This window comes from Manihot esculenta, chromosome 10, assembly GCF_001659605.2.
Source record: "Manihot esculenta cultivar AM560-2 chromosome 10, M.esculenta_v8, whole genome shotgun sequence".
NCBI lineage: Eukaryota > Viridiplantae > Streptophyta > Magnoliopsida > Malpighiales > Euphorbiaceae > Manihot > Manihot esculenta.
The window spans coordinates 3015673-3030375 of NC_035170.2; positions in this window are offsets into that span (position 1 = coordinate 3015673).

The window sequence follows — 14703 nt, forward strand, 5'->3', positions numbered from 1 at the left end:
ACCCCATTGGAGTTTTGATGAGGACTCCAAGATGGGATTAATGTTAATGTTTATGGTTATGTATAGTGCATGCACAGGTTGAGTTTGGTTGATGTATGAAAAGAAAAAAAAAAGATTTTATAGGTTTTTATGTATGTTGTTGATCATGTATGGGATTAAACAGGTTCACAGGATGTATGTCTGGCTTGCTACGGGTCCCGGCGGCCTTAAGCCGATCTGGATCCTAGCGCCGGTAGCGGTCCGGATTTCCGGGTCGTTACAGAGTGGTATCAGAGCCCTAAGTTCATATGGTCGGACCTAGAGTGTCGGGCTCATAGAGGTTATAGAAGGTCAAGCACAATAGGAAAGATCATGTCCACTAGGATAGGGTGTTGAGTCCTGTCTTGTATGATGATGTGAAATGCCATGATTATATGCATGTGCATTAATGCTATGATATGTATGTCATGTATGTGATGTAGGTTCATGTGTTTCCACATGAACCATATGATGCTGATGTTTATGAGATGTGTGCTGTTTTCCAGAAAACAGGATGAGAGGAACTCATCGATCTACACGATTGACTGGAGTACCACCTCAGGACGAGGGCACTGATGCCCGTCCTCCAGCATTGCCTAGGGCAATGTCAAGTAGGTCCAGCAGAGAAAGGGCAGTAAGAGACCCTAGAAGGTCTTTAGATCTGGGAAGAAGCAGATCAGTAAGGGGAACAGTGCAAGGTGGTATGTCAGAGGATATGGGGGATCAGATGGATGTGGATCAGAGGAGGGATGGCAGCTTGGGAATGAGTATGTCGGAAGAGGGAATGGGAGAGTCCCAAGGAGGCACCCAGGCCTCGGGATTTGTTCAGCCACCCCACTACCCACCCTTTTCACATAATCCCGGGTATTCGATGGGAGGTACATTGGATTACCCTAGTTTTAACCCTTATCACTCTCAGATGCCATACCCATCTTTCTACCCACCATACTCACAGTACCCCATGTACCCACCTCCACCTTATTATCCAGGTTCAGCAAACCCTAACCCATGGGATGCTACACCTCCACCACCACCAGCACCTACTGTCCCAGAAACCCAAATGCCTAAACCTAGCTCATCTGGGGGGAGCAAGGTCAAGATGACCGACTACATGAAGCTGGGTGCTCCCCAGTTTGAAACCGGTGATGACCCATTTGTGTACCTTGAGAGGGTCAAGGTGATTACAGATGAGATAGGAGTTGATGACAGTAGAGCCATTCAGATGGCTGGGTTCACATTAAAATGCAAGAAGGCCCGTGAGTGGTTTAAGAACTACGTGAACCTGAGGGTGGATAGCATGTCTTGGGAGGAGTTTGCAAACGAGTTTGCAGGATGGGCTTTCCCTGAAAGCTCCAGGGAGTTGAAGATGATAGAGTTCGAGCAGTTGAGACAATCAGATGACATGAGTGTAGATGAATACACTGACAAGTTCATGGAATTGTTACCGTTTGTCGGACAGAATCTGGACACAGATCAGAAGAAATCAAGGAGGTATATCATGAGGCTCCATTCCAGGTATTCCTCCTTGATCCAGTCAGCAGAGATGGAGAGTTTCCATGCCATAGTAGATATGGCTAGGAGGATGGAGGCTAGTGCTATCATTGAGGGAAAAGTTAAGCAGTCAGTGGCACAGCCTTCTGGTTCCAAGACCCCAGGTGAGGGAAGAGTGGACCCTTCTTCCTTAAGTTCAGGCAGTAAGAGGTGGAGCAGTACCATCAAGAAATCAAAGAAGAACAAGTTCTGGAACAAGATCAAGTCAGGTCTGGGATTAGGTAGTGGCTCAAGCTCTGGTGCAGAGAACGCAGTGTGTGCGAGGTGTGGTAAGCCACACAAGGGAGTGTGCCGGTTTGGGACAACAGCCTACTACAGATGTGGGCAAGAGGGGCACATGTCACGGGAGTGTCCGAGAGCAGTTCCTATGGCACAGTCTCAGCAGACAGCTTCAGGCAGTGTGGCACAACCAGTAGCTCCAGCCGCGACTCAGGCCAGTGGCAGAGGCAGAGGGAGAGGGTCAGCCTCTTCTTCAGCAGGTTTCAAGGGTGAGGGTCCATCAGCTCCAGCACGGATCTTCACCATGACACAGCAGGAGGCTATCACATCCAACACCGTGGTGTCAGGTAATCCCATCATAGGGTGTTCTGATGTGTATGCATTAATGGACCCAGGTGCATCTCACTCTTTTATTGCTCCGAGAGCCGTTGAGAGGTTAGGGTTGATGGTCTCTGGGTTAGAGTGTCCCCTATGGGTCAGTGGACCCAAATGTGACCCGTCAGTGGCAGAGTCAGTCTGCCAGTACAGTCCAGGTTTTGTTGAGGGAAGATGCTTGTCCGCCGACCTTGTGGTTCTAGATTTGACAGATTTTGACGTCATTCTAGGGATGGATTGGCTATCTACCCATGGTGCTACCTTGGACTGCAGGGACAAGGTAGTCAGGTTCAGAGATCAGGATGGGTCAGAGGTCGTCTTCAGAGGAGACAAGAGGGGTACACCTAGAGGTATGATATCAGCTCTTCAGGCTCGTAGGTTGCTTAGGAGGGGATGTCAGGGGTTTTTGGCTCATGTGAGAGAGCTTGATAGTCATGTCAGAGAGCCCGCCTCAGTGCCAATGGTTAGAGAGTTCTTAGATGTCTTCCCAGACGAGTTGCCAAGTTTGCCACCTAGTAGGGAGATAGAGTTCGAGATAGAGTTGATGCCTGGAACCAGACTGATCTCTATCCCTCCCTACAGGATGGCCCCAGCTGAGTTGAAAGAGTTGAAAGAACAGTTGCAAGATCTGGTAAATAAGGGCTTCATCTGACCGAGTGCCTCACCTTGGGGTGCTCCAATGCTTTTTGTAAGAAAGAAGGATGGATCCCTCAGACTTTGTATCGACTACAGGCAGTTGAACAAGGTCACTACTAAGAACAAGTACCCGTTGTCAAGGATCGACGATCTATTCGACCAGCTAGCAGGAGCAGGTTGTTTTTCCAAGATAGATCTGAGATCAGGGTACCATCAGCTAAGGATAAGGGAAGAGGATGTACCGAAGACAGCTTTCAGGACCAGATATGGGCACTATGATTTCCTTGTAATGCCGTTCGGGTTAACCAATGCCCCTGCAGCATTCATGGATCTCATGAACAGAGTTTTTAGCCAATACCTATATCACTTTGTTATTGTCTTCATAGATGATATCTTAGTGTATTCCAGGAATGCAGAGGAGCATGCCCATCATCTGAGGATAGTTCTGCAGACTTTGAGGGAGCATGGCTTGTATGCCAAGTTCTCCAAATGTGAGTTCTGGTTGAGAAGCATCTCTTTCTTGGGGCATGTGGTGTCAGAAAATGGAATAGAGGTAGATCCCAAGAAAGTGGAAGCTGTAGCTAACTGGCCTAGACCCACTACAGTAACAGAGATCAAGAGCTTCTTGGGTTTGGCAGGTTACTACAGGAGGTTCGTTCAGGACTTCTCTAAGATTGCAGCTCCCATGACCAGATTAACTAAGAAGAACCAACGGTTCGTATGGTCGGACCAATGTGAGGAAAGCTTTGAGGAGCTAAAGAAGAGGTTGACTTCAGCACTGGTGTTAGCTCTGCCTAACAGTGAGGAAGACTTCACAGTATTCTATGATGCATCCCGAGTGGGATTGGGTTGTGTGTTGATGCAGAATGAAAGGGTGATTGCTTATGCTTCTAGGCAGCTGAAGAAGCATGAGTTGAATTACCCCACACATGACCTAGAGATGGCAGCAGTAATCTTTGCACTCAAGATGTGGAGACACTACCTTTATGGGGTAAAATGTGAGATCTTCACAGATCATAAGAGCCTGCAGTACATCCTGAGTCAGAGAGAGCTGAATCTGAGGCAGAGGAGATGGGTAGAGCTACTTAGTGACTATGATTGCAAAATCCAGTACCATCCAGGTAAGGCAAATGTTGTAGCAGACGCCTTAAGCCGGAAATCACTTGGCAGTTTGTCCCATATATCAACAGAGAGGAGGCCGGTGGTGAAGGAGTTTTACAAGCTCATCAATGAAGGTCTACAGTTGGAGTTGTCTGGTACAGGTGCTTTGATTGCCCAGATGAGAGTGGCGCCCGTGTTTCTGGAGCAGGTGGCTCAGAAACAGCACGAGGACCCAGAGTTAGTGAAGATTGCCAGGACTGTTCAGTCAGTCAAAGATAGTGAGTTCAGATTCGACAGTAAGGGGATCCTCCGCTATGGGAGCAGACTATGTGTACCAGATGACATAGGGCTAAAGGGAGACATTATGAGAGAGGCTCATAATGCAAGATACAACGTTCACCCCGGAGCCACCAAAATGTATCAAGATCTAAAGAGAGTTTATTGGTGGCCAACTATGAAGAGGGAAGTGGCACAGTTTGTGTCAGCCTGCGAGATATGTCAGAGGGTGAAGCTGGAACATCAGAAGCCGGCTGGAATGTTGAACCCACTGCCGATTCCAGAATGAAAATGGGAGAATATAGCTATGGACTTCGTAGTGGGGTTACCGGCAGCATCCAACAGATTAGACTCCATATGGGTGATTGTGGACAGACTCACTAAATCTGCTCACTTCATCCCTGTTAGGAGCAACTACTCTGTGGATAAGTTAGCGCAGGTCTATGTTGATGAGGTTGTCAGGCTGCATGGGGTTCCTGTTTCAATAGTATTTGATAGAGGGCCCCAGTTCATCTCCAGGTTTTGGCGGAGTCTGCAGGATGCTATGGGTACCAGGTTGGATTTTAGCACTGCTTTCCATCCTCAGACTGATGGACAGTCAGAGAGGACCATCCAGACTATAGAGGATATGCTCAGAATGTGTGTGCTAGATTTTGGCGGTTCTTGGAGGCAGCATCTACCTTTGGTGGAGTTTGCCTACAATAACAGCTATCATGCTAGCATCGGGATGGCCCCATATAAAGTTTTGTATGGAAGGAAGTGCAGGTCACCTGTCTGTTGGGAAGAAGTAGGAGAGAGGTCCTTAGCAGGGCCTGAGTTAGTAGAGATCACCAGCAAGGTGGTGCCCATGATCAGAGAGAGGATCAAGACTGCTGCAAGCAGGCAGAAGAGTTATGCAGACATTCGCAGAAGACAGGTAGAGTTTCAGGAGGGGGTTTTGGTATTGCTCAAAGTGTCTCCAATGAAAGGGGTGATTCGGTTCGGGAAGAAAGGTAAGCTAGCTCCACGGTACATCGGACCCTTTGAAGTCTTGCAAAAGATTGGGAATGTATCGTACAAGCTGGACTTGCCAGCCTCAATGGAGAGGATCCATCCGGTTTTCCATGTTTCTATGTTATGAAAGTTCGTGTCAGATCCGGGCAAGGTTCTTAGTGAGCCTAATGTGGAGATCCAAGAGGATCTCACCTATGTTGAGTAGCCAGTACGGATCCTAGACACCCATATCAGAAAGTTAAGGAACAAGGAAATCCCGATGGTGAAAGTCCTTTGGAATCACCACAACATCGGGGAGTGTACCTGGGAGACATGGGAGTCCATGCTCCGGTAGTATCCTCATCTCTTTTAAAGGTTAGTATCTATGTGTCTTATGTGTATGATATGTTGTATGCATTGCATGTGCTAGTTGAGGAACATTCGGGGACGAATGTTCTTAAAGGGGGGAGAATGTAATACCCGGCTAGACTCTGGTATCGGAATTCCTACCATCCGGTGGAATCTCGGATGTCGAAAACCTCTGGAAGGGTAATATCATGTTTTCATAAAATGTTTTCATGTTTTTAATGGTTTTTAGTAAAAAGAAAATGAGTTTTTGAATGAAAAGACCATGGAGGCTTTTCCAGGTTCGGCCGCCGAAACTCGAAGTTCGGCCGCCGAACATTTGAGAGTTTAGGAGGGAAGTTAGGCTTCCGAAAGTTGGCTCAGGTTCGGCCGCCGAACTTGCATGAGTTTAGGAGGCACTTTAGGCCTCCGAAGGTGGTCTGGCCAGCCCCTATATAAGAGCTCCATGGCCGAAATGGGCGAGTTTTCTCCCCATTTTTGACCACGGTGAGTTCTTTCCCTCCCATGGTTCGTTTTTAATGATTTTCCTCCGATCTTTCATGTTTTAACAAGCTTTATGTCGATTTGAAGGTTTTTGAACAAAAAGGAGCAAGTTTTAGAGCTTGGAGACCCAAGGAGTTAAATCTCTCCCAACTCCAAGTTAGATCGCCTCTACTCTCGATCTTCAAGAGGTAAGAGTCGATCTCTAGCTTACATTATGTTTTAAACAAGTTTTATGCAAGTTCATGGGGTAGAATGTCATGTATAGGTTTATATGAGTTTTTGAGTTAATGTTGTTTGAATGAACAATGTATGTTGGATGTGGATGTTTGATGTGTTGTAGATGGGGTTTAGGATAGTTTGGAGCCCCTAGGAGCTCGTATGCTTGTGTATGCATGTTGGAGCTGAGTTTCTGCCACTTTGGGGAAGCTTAGGTTCGGCCGCCGAACCCGCTTGTGGAGGCAGCATTCGGCTGCCGAAGCCTGCCCCCGAAAGAGGACTTTCGTCTCTATCTGGGAGGTTCGGCCGCCGAAGGTGCCCCCGAACATGCATGAGTTTCGTCTCTGTCTGGGAGTTTCGGCCGCCGAAGGTGCCGCCGAACCTGCCTGACTTTCGGCTCTGGAGGGACTTTCGGCCGCCGAACCTGCCGCCGAAAGTGCCCTGTTCAGCCATTTCTTGCATGTTTTCTATGGTTGTTTCATGATGTTCTAGGGGGTTTTTGGGGAATAGTTTAGAGTTATGTTCATGTATGTTTGGTCCCTCATTTGAGTCCACCTGTGTAGGTTCGGACCCGAGTAACCGAGGACCCCAGCAGTGAGTTCAGCTGCATCTGTGTCAGTTAGAGCTTCAGCCAGAGGTGAGTGGAATAAACTTTATGTTTTTAAATTAATGATATATGAAATTAGAGCATGATACATGCATCATGAATGCCATGAGATGTATTAGGTTGTTTGCATTAGAATTCACGAATATGTTGCATTGCATAACTTGATGATGATGTGGATGAATGTTGAATGATCATTTAGTCCTCGTATGTTATGGTATGATGATGATACGGTATGGAAAGACCAATGAGGCCCAGTGAGGCCCATTCTACGCCCCTGGCACAATTGGACTATGTAGAGGACTATTGGTGACAAATTCATCCTTGATGTGATTTGTTTGTGCTGTGTTGCATTTCATGAAAGCATGAAATATAAATTAAATGTTTTACTATTCTGCTCACTGGGCTCTAGTAGCTCACCCCTCTCCCTTAACCCCCAGGCTTGCAGGTACGGGGTAGACCAGGAGGTCAGTAAGAGTAGAGTTATGTTATTGTAATAGCTAGATGTGGACATGAATATGATGTAATGTAAAAGTACAGTATAGAAATGTAAGGTAATGATGTTATTAAGGATAGAGTGGTGCTTGACCCTAGTATGTTGTTTATCCCTTTATAAGTACATGATCTATTATTGATGTTTATGTCTCACCAAACTTAATGCATGTATATGTCACCCCATTGGAGTTTTGATGAGGACTCCAAGATGGGATTAATGTTAATGTTTATGGTTATGTATAGTGCATGCACAGGTTGAGTTTGGTTGATGTATGAAAAGAAAAAAAAAAGATTTTACAGGTTTTTATGTATGTTGTTGATCATGTATGGGATTAAACAGGTTCACAGGATGTATGTCAGGCTTGCTACGGGTCCCGGCGGCCTTAAGCCGATCTGGATCCTAGCGCCGGTAGCGGTCCGGATTTCCGGGTCGTTACAGGAAAAGAACCAAGGGAGTTCAGCAAGGTTCGGCCGCCGAAGGTCAGTTTCAGCCGCCAAACGTTGCATGGTTTCGGGAGGATGTTCGGCCGCCGTAGTTAGTCTGGCCAGCCAACTATAAAGGGCCAAAGGTCGGTGGAAAGAATAAGATTTTCTTTCCCTTCCCATTCACAGAGGTGAGACCATGATCTTCCTTGGGTGATTTTCATATTTTCTCCAGATCTTTCAAAGTTTGAGTAGTTTTTGTGTGTTTTGAAGGTTTTTAGGAAAAACAGCAAAGTTTGGAAGCTTGGAGTTTTAGGAGAGGATTTCTCCATATCTCCACGTTGGGATCGTTTATTCTCTTGTTTGGAAGAGGTAAGTGAAGATCCTGAACTTCCTTTCGTGATTTTTGAAGGTTTTATGGAGTTTTTATGGGTAGTATGCATGATTAGGTTTTGGTGAGGTTTTTGGAGATTTTTGTGTATAAGCATGTTTAAGTGTTGTTTGATATGTTTGTTTGAGGTTTTAGGATAGTTTTGGACCTCTTTATGCATGATATATGGTAAGTGCTAGTTGGGAGTAGTTGTTATGTATGTTGGGTAAGTTTTGGGTGAGTTTTGCATGAAACAGAGCTGGTCTCTGCCCGATGGGCAAAGCCAGGTTCGGCCGCCGAAGGAAGGTTCGGCCGCCGAACCCCTTGTGGAGGTAGTTTCGACTGCCAAAGCTTGCCCCCGAAAGCTAGGCTTTCGGTTTAGGAAGAGACTTTCGGCCGCCGAAAGAGGAAGTTCGGCCGCCGAAAGTGCCCGAGTTTCGTCTCTGGACGAGACTTTCGGCCGCCGAAGGTGCTGCCGAACATGCATGAGTTTCGTCTCTGGAGGGGGGTTTCGGCCGCCGAACCTGCCGCCGAAAGTGCCCTGTCCAGCCTTCTTTTGCATGTTTTATGTGATTGTTTTAGGATCTTTTAGAGGGTTTTTGGGGGAGTTTTTAGAGATGTTCTTGAGTTAGTTTGGTCCCTCATTTGAGTCCACCTGTGTAGGAACGGACCAGAGGAATCAGGGAGGTCAGCAGTGAGCACTGCTTTAGAACCTGCAGAGTCAGTACAGAGTCAGCCAGAGGTGAGTGGAACTAAACTTAATATTTTAATATGAGAAATGAATATTTTTATCATGTTTCATGCACCATGATTATGCAATAGGTTGACTGCATTAGTGTACACGAATATGGCGCATTGCATTTTTCCATGTACTTGGCACTGTTCCTTGTACATTGTATTGTTGTGGGATGGACATAGGATGGCTCATTAGCCCTCACATCAAGACCTGAGGAGCCCCATCGAGGGCCAGGCACAGTAAAGTCCTGAGGAGCCTCTGAGAGGGGTCGGGCACATTGTACTCCGGTACTATTGATTGCATAATAAAGACCTGAGGAGCTCCTTCGCGGGCCGGGCACAGAGTAGAGGGAATTTTGAGTCAGTCCATCTGAGATGGGTGATTACTTGTGATGTGATGCATTCCATGAGAGCATGATTTATCACCTGTTTTATTACATTTTCTACTCACTGGGCTAGTATAGCTCACCCCTCTCCCATAACCCCAGTTTTGCAGGCTCAGAGTTCAGAGGGAAGTCAGCAGGGTACAAGAAGAGTTATGTAATAGCTAGTGTGAACATGTAATTGTAAAGAGATAGTTTATATTGTACAGTGTATAGAGTTGTGCTTGACTTATAAGAGTTGTAATCCCTTTTGTATATACATGGTCTGTTTATGAAAATGATTTTATTGTATATGTATGAAAAACCAGGCTTAACAGGATATGGCCCGCCTAGAGCAAGGATGAGAGCTCTAGCAGGGGTTTTACAGTACAGAGATAGAGTATGCACAGGTTGAGCCTTGGAACAGAGAAAAGTTTTAATTTTTACAGAAAATGTTTAATCATGTATGGGATTTCACAGGTACACAGAGTTCACAGCAGACTTGCTACGGGTCCCGGCGGCCTTAAGCCAATCTGGATCCTAGCGCCGGTAACAGTTCGGTTTCCGGACTGTTACAACTGTCACCTTTGATAGCTTCAAATTTAAAGAATCGAAGGCAGTGGAGAGACCTCCGATAGTATATGAAACTTGTCTAAAGTAGGCAGTAAGCTGTCACTGTAAGACTGGACCACATGATAAAAATCTAATAAACCAATATGCGGTTTCAACTGTAGAAAGGAAGGTCTGGATAACTATGGTACCCGGATCCAAATAGAAAAGGAAATTTGGACACTTCAGGACTTAGGTCGGACAAGACTTGCCCTTATAATTTCAAGGTAAGACTTCATGAGAAAGTTAATATTAACAATTACAATCTGGCAAATTCCCCGGTGAAGATTCTTTACCAACAAGTCAATCACACTATTATCAGATTATCAGAAAATATTATATATATATATACTTTCATACATTATAAAATAAGAACGATCGCAAAAATAAAATATGCTATTCTGGAACATTACTCAAATTTTAAATAGTTCATTACTTCCTTTCCATTCTTATATTTTATAAAATCTAACTGTTTAATCCCATTAAAATTGCTTTAAATATTTATATTATTTACTATATTTTTAAATATTTATACTCTTTAATCTATTTCACTAAAATTATTCCTTTAATAAAATCACTAAAAAATTAAATTTTATAAAATATAAAAAAAATTAATTAAATAATTTTAAAATAAAAATCAACTAATAATTTTTTAAAAATTGATACATCTAATACTAATTTTTCTGTATATAATTAACTGCAATATTTGAAATTAGCTAATTATCAGCGGCAATATACCACGAATAAATAGGTGGAAATGCAACTAAAAATATCTATGAAAATAAAAAGCCTATTTATATGAAAATTTTAAAAATTTTTATTATTTTGTAACTTAATTTAAAATTTTAAAATTGATAAAATTATCTAAAATTGTATCAAAACTTAAACTTAAATGGGAGAGAATATATTTTGTTGACGTAATAATATAATATAAATTATTTTATTATAGTCATGTATCACACACATAAATGCTATTGATAAAAAAATTTAAAATTTTTAATTATTTTATAATTTAATTTAAAATTTTAAAAATTAATATAATTAAACTCAAAATTTTTAAATTTATCATTTTTTACCATTAAATTTTTAAAATTTTATTATTATACTTCATTGCCATCTGTTTGGTGTAAGGAATTATAACAAATCTTTTTTGTATGTTTTAGTTTTGATATTTTATTTTTTAGTTGTAAACATATTTGCTTTTAATATAATATCCATACTTATACTTTCAAGCATTGACTTATATATTGAGCAGTAATAGAAAACTAATAGTATAACTTTAGATAATAAGACTATAATTTCTATTATTTATTACATAAATACTAACGAATATAATGAAATTTATTATAATAAAAAATTAATAAAATATTTAGAAAATAAGAAACCAATAAATATTAGAGGTAGTGTAATTTATATTAAAACAAGTAGCAAACAGAAGGAAGGTGAAATTGTAGTTTTTAGAAAAAATTTTATAATTTTAGATAATTTTATTAATTTTTAAAATTTAAATTAAATTGTAAAATAAGAAAAATTGACCAAACAAAAACTCTCTCTATATAATTTTAAAAACTTATTAAATTTTTAAACTAAATTTTAAGGCCTAAATAACCTATTTGCCTTAGCGCATTTTTTTTTTTTTTTTTTTTATATGTGTTTTAGAGATCTTCTACATAACTTGTTCTGCAGAGAAATCAAGACTAGTAATTGTATTTATAAAATGATTAAGAATTTGAAAATATTACAAAATTATTGAATTAAATTTTATTTTTTATTAAAAAAATGGAACAATGATGATAATTTTATTTGAACTGATTAATTGAAAAATAATTTGAACTGATCAATAAATTCAATAATATAATAATATCATGAAATTAAAATTTTAAAGTTTGTTTTGAGAATTCAATAAAATAATTTGAAAATATACTGTAAGTTAATTTTACTGCTAAGAAAAATATTTTTTAAAATATTAATTAGACAGTAGTAGAAATTGAATAATAAAAAGAAATTTAAGTCCTATAACATTGGGGTTGTGGGACAAAATACTGTTTTTTTTGACAGAAATATTATTTTAGATGCTGTTTCGAAAAACAATTTAAAAAATATTATTTTATTATTTTGGTGTTTTAATAACTAATTTATGTTAAAAAATAATTTTTAAATTATTATTTTTTATTTTCTAACTAATATATTTAAGAAATTACTTTTCCAAACAACAATTTCAACAATAATCCTGGGTCGTAATTTGCAAGTTAATTAATGTTTTGGAGAACTGTGGAATCGTTGGGTTGGATTTTAAATTGAATCGAATTAAAAAAATAAAAAATTAAATTAAATTAATTATTAAAATATAATCAAATCGAATTAAATCGATAAAAATCGATGAAAATTGGTTTGATTTGATTATATCAAAATTGAAATTTGTAAATTTAACGGTCTTAGACTCCTGATTGAGTTGAGTAAGAGAGGGAAGGAAAGAGATTGGGTTTGAACAGCTAGTTTAGTTGGGTAAGAGTTAGTATAATAATATATAGTAAAATCGATTAATTCAATTAATTGATTATTTAACACATTTAAATTGAACTGAATCAAAAATCAAATAATCTGAAAAATACTAATCGAATCAAACTAAATGTTCTAATTAATCGAACTGTTAAACTGAAATCAATCAATTCGGTTCAATTTCTCAGTTTGAATCGAAGTATGTTCTCTCCTAATGTTTTGGGAGATTTAGTTGGTTTGCAAGTGAAGTCCCCCTCCATAAAATAATCAAATTCTTCCATTTTCAGATTATCTATAGTCATAAGTTACTAAATTTACCGTTTAATTCTTTTTTTAAATATATTTCAACATATTCCTTCAATCAATTTTTAAATAAATGACCATTTAATTTTTAAATTTTATTATTTATTATTAACACTCTCATACACTTATTTAGCAATGAATAATAATATTTTTAACTATTGAATAAAGTCAAATTAATCATTTTTCATCGTGATGAACTTGGTAAATATTCATCCTTGGATGGTCTGAGTTCTACAATGCCAGTTGCTCCTCAAAAGCATCTTTGCTTAGTTCAGTTGATTTTTTTTTAACAATTTATTTCTCAAATTACAATTAGACTCAATTTTACATTAACATGATAATTAAAATGTCAAGAATACCCTTTTTCACATATCAAAATAAGTAGATGGAGTAGGGTCCTATCACAACAATTTAGGCACAATCCTTGCCGATCAATCCTCTGTTTCTCTTGCATAATCACTCTGTTTTAAGTTTCATGAAAGCTACAAGTTTTCTCATGGTTTCTGATTCTCTCCACTAGATGGCATCCATGACCATTTTGTCGTCACCGGAATCATTATTTTATTAACAGCCAACGTCCAAGAAATACTCCTCATGCTAGTGCTGGGCTGTGTTCCATCGCCATCAATGCTTGTTCCAAGCTGAAGTAATGGAGGATTTGTTCTTGTGATGATGAAAAAGAGATAGCACTGGAGGAGGTCTTCATGAGAAAATATACAAACAAGATGGATGTGTGTGCCTTTCTGTTGATGATCTTCTTTTAATTGACATTATAATTATTTGGAAATCACATACGTTGCATTTTCAATTTAAACAAGAACCAGAATATTTCTTCCCTCCATGGAAGTGCAAGAATTCTGCCAAATTTACGAGAAATTTTTGTGTATGATCTTGTCATGGGGAGAGAGCAAGATGCAAAACTCAAACAAGTTGAAGCCTTAATATCTCTGCAACCTTTATTTCATCTCTTTCTATCTCCAACATCAAAAATTCCAAAATTGAATGCCAAAACAAGATAAATATAGATTTACTATTTTTTACTATATGCTCTTTCTTTCTCCATCAAAGATGAGATTTCCAGGCTTATATTATTGGCAATGACTTGTGATTCAAGTTAACCAACTTTTTTTTTTTCATTTCCTAAAGACTTCCATCTCTCTCTATCATATATGGAGGAATTTTTCTCTCTTTCATTTTTCTTTTTACATCATCTCGGTTCTTCCCCGTTCTTGTCGGCTTTCACTACCCCTTCCGGACATGGAAAGCTTTACTCTCCTCTCAAAATGTGGGTCTTTGCTCTCCTCACCTTCATGAATTATAGATTTTTTGGTTTTCTTTACAGCTTAAAAGGGGGAGTTTTCCTTTGATTTGCGCTTTTTCATTGTTCCTCTTGGGGTTTTGCCCTGCATGTATTTTCTTTTGCAAGTTGTATTGTTGTCACCTTTTTAGATGAGGCTGTGTGAACAGAGCTCGATCTTCTGGAAGCTGAAAGCTGGTCATATCGGGGATGTTCATGGTGCTACAACTATCTTTCGTTGGTATCCCTGTCCTAAAAGGCTATACGAAAATGAGACGTTGGAGCTCTACATGCTGTCCTAAATCTTCTGTTTCTTCTTTGATATGTGTTTTCCTTTGCGGTTTAGATCTTCTAATCGTTGAACTTAGTTTTTAAGACTTTTTCTTCTCTAATATGTGCTTTTAATGGTTATTTCTTTGATATGCAAGGATCTCGATTCTTTGATTTCATCTTTCGAGAAGAATAACCATACTTGAAAACAACGCTCACAGTGGATTCGCTCTCCAGCGAGTCATAAGGCTTGTTTTATGGGCTGGATTATAAGGCTTCAATACTTTTGCAACTAAAGTGGCCCAGGTCATTTTTTGTGCTGGATCCTCTTCTTCAAATCATGGTCCAGCTTGGTATTGATGGGTTGCTTTTTATTTGTATAGCTAGTGTTATTTAAGCCCTTTGGGCCCATATGCCTTGTTTCTGTTAAGACCTCTAGGCCTCTACTTTTGCTTATAATAGGCTTGACCCTCTTTCATTAATGAAATCCCCATCTTTTGCCAAAAAAAAAAAAAACCCAACT